The 3,017-nt window shown below is 32.1% G+C and overlaps 1 long non-coding RNA gene across 1 annotated transcript in view; it reads left to right on the top strand.

Annotated features, from left to right (window-relative positions):
* Nucleotides 1-1,217, top strand: part of LOC136796390 (uncharacterized) — a 148,828-nt gene extending 147,611 nt beyond the window's left edge. The window contains exon 3 of the long non-coding RNA XR_010844095.1: nucleotides 1,110-1,217. This is a non-coding gene — a long non-coding RNA (uncharacterized lncRNA). The remainder of the gene's footprint in view (nucleotides 1-1,109) is intronic.
* The last annotated feature ends 1,800 nt before the right edge of the window (nucleotides 1,218-3,017 follow it).

Genomic DNA, 3,017 nt, shown 5'->3' with positions numbered 1-3,017 from the left:
AGAAGCCAGGTTAGAAACGAGTTGGTTTAGGTGGTTGAGAAGTTTATTATGGAAGGATTGGTATCTGGTTCTGGCCAACATAGGGGACATTGAGGTCCTGATGGATGATTTGGTTTGTGACAAAGTAAGGAGCATTAAGGGACAGCACTAAATTTAACGCTAGTTTAACGTACTATACAGTAGTTTATGACGTATATCTTCGTAGGAGTGGTATTTTTCATGATATTTGCTAAAATAAATTCACAAGCTAAATTATGCGTATAGAAATCTTTCAGCACTAAATTTAAAGCTAGTTTAATGTACTATAAAGTAGTCTATGACGTTTATTTTTGTAGGTGTAGTACTTTTCATGATATTTGCTAAAATAATATCACAAGCTAAGAAACTATATCTCAGGAACAATTATGCCTATAGAAATCTATAAGCACTAAATTTAGAGCTAGCTTAATGTACTATAAAGTATTCTATGACGTAGGAGTGGTAGTTTTCATGATATTTGCCAAAATAAATTTATAAAAAATTGATTTCTAGTTATTCAGCAATAAATCGTTGTCTTATGGATAGTTATGTTTCATGCCAGCAGTAAAAAAAAAGTTGGTTAAATGTACTATACGTTTATCATCTTATTGGTAGTAGTTATAATAATATTTGCTTATGAATATGAAATTTTGTCTGAACAACTAGAAATCAATATCTGGCAGTATCGCTTGTTATCAAATGAAACATTCTATAATTTTAATACCTTTTGAAATCGAACCAGTGGAATCTGGACCCCTCGATGCTCTGGGCCCGCAACATGTCTATTTTGTCCCCTCTTCCTAATTCCCAGTTGATAACGTTGATCACAGGACACTGTCAACGTTTATACATCTGACAGTTAAATTGTATGCCTGTAGATATCACTACTACGACAGGTTCTGTCAACTATTACGCTTAATCAAGTTTAAAATCCATTCTACTGTTTAAATTGAATTTGGAATGATCTAACTTTGAGTAAAAACAAATATCATACACATACACATGATAGTGTGAAAATATTTATTATTTAATAAAAAAAATGTTTTCATCAAAATATTGTTCTTCATGCTGATTACATCTTTAATTTTCAGATTTGTTGCAAAAGGAAGAAGTCATCCCAAAATTATCATTTACGACTCATGCGAATGAGGTTAGAATTTCTGAATCAACGCCAAAATCTAAAAGTAAGAAATTGCATGTTTTTTTAATTTTTATTTTTACTCGTAACATATTTCAGGCTGTGATAGTAGAAAATTAAAGAAAAATATTGATTGAAAAAAAATTCTTTTAAATAAATAATTTAATTTTTATCTATTATAGTCTCAACACATTTTATTTTTCTTTAAGTCAGACTTTTCGGCCAATCCGGCCATCCTCCAGGACAATCTTAATACAATTTTTGAACTAAATGATTTAAAAACTCAACTTCATGTTATTCTGGCCAGGTCAAAACAACAATTTCTAATTAGTCAATTATCACATTAAAAAGAATTTTTTTTATAATTTATTTATTGTTATTTACAACTGTATACATATATACACATCAAGTAAATTTGCTGTAAATTATATTATGACATGATACAAACATGTGGATAATCTACCCATTGATAAAACTCCAAAAATACTTCTAAAGGAGAAGATCTCGAGGCCATCTTCTTTTCAGACGCCTAGGAAGATTAGTAGGTAGTGAAGAAGGAGCCAGGTTAGAAACGAGTTGGTTTGGGTGGTTGGGAAGTTTATTATGGAAGGATCGGTATCTGGTTCTGGAAAAATCGGCAACATAGGGGACATTGAGGTCCTGATGGATGATTTGATTTGTGACAAAGTTAGGAGCATTAAGGATTTTACGAAGATTTTGGACTGTAAGGATTGGATTCGAGAGGAATTAGATTGTTTAGTGGAGCCCCATAGCTCAATTTCGTATGTGGAGATAGGCCTTATAATAGTCATGTAGATCAGTCTTTTGTAATGGATTGGAAGTTTGGACCGTTTGTCTAGTAAATTTTGTAATAGTCGGAATCGACGAGCAGCTTCCTGTCTTTTCAATCTTCTATGAGGATTCCATGTCTGTCATTTGTCCATTTAGTCCTAAGTAATGGATCTGCTCAACAGGAATAAGTGGGGTATTATTAAAAGATAATGTAAATAGAAACATTAAAATTCATTTATCACAGTCACTATTTGTTAAAACTTAATCACAACAATGCTTGCCTTTTTTTTTTTTTATTGGTTTCATGGTTTTTAATATTGTTCACTCCAAATTTAATTAAGTTGTAAATAGCCCTAGTATTTAATTTAATTTCGCTTTATTTCTATTTGTGTTATTTTCTTTAGAATATATTTTAAAAGAAAGAGATGTAGATTTATACATTTGTATTGTAATATTCAAAAGTAGGAATAACGGTCAGTGGGGATTATTTGTCTAGCAACGGGTCAACAATCTACTGCTTTTAGATCAGTAGACAGTCGACCATTTTGGTATTTCATCCGATTCCATTACCAAACGCTGTCTGACTGAATTATGTGGTATTTAGACATTTAATTTCACTTGTGATCAATCGTAATACCATTGATATGATGGTATAGTTAAATTATTTAATTCGATAGTTAAATCGAAAAATATTTAAAAAGGCCTGAAATTGAAAAACGGCGTGGAACATTTAATTTTACTTGTAATGAAAGGTAATACTATTGATATGGTGGTAATACATGTCACAATCTCACCAGAGGAGATGATAACATAAAAAAGGAAACCTTTCCTGCCGGATCCCCTCCTCCCCCACTAAGACCCCCCATGGAGTGACCGTCATACAATACTTTTGAAATATTAGCTTAAAACAGGAAGTAGCTTTAAGATAGTTAAATCGAGCAATATCGAGATCGTAACCCCAAAAAAGGCAATCCTTCCCGCAAGAACCCACCCCACTAAGACCGCCGGACCTATATCACTTTTGAAATATTTGCTTAAAACGGAAAGAGGAGACATCGGATATAGTCTA

This window comes from Halyomorpha halys, unplaced genomic scaffold, assembly GCF_000696795.3.
Source record: "Halyomorpha halys isolate HHAL.00 unplaced genomic scaffold, Hhal_1.1 Scaffold416.1, whole genome shotgun sequence".
Classification (NCBI taxonomy): domain Eukaryota; kingdom Metazoa; phylum Arthropoda; class Insecta; order Hemiptera; family Pentatomidae; genus Halyomorpha; species Halyomorpha halys.
Note: the sequence above shows the minus strand (reverse complement) of the source record. Positions and strands in the feature narration are given on the sequence as shown.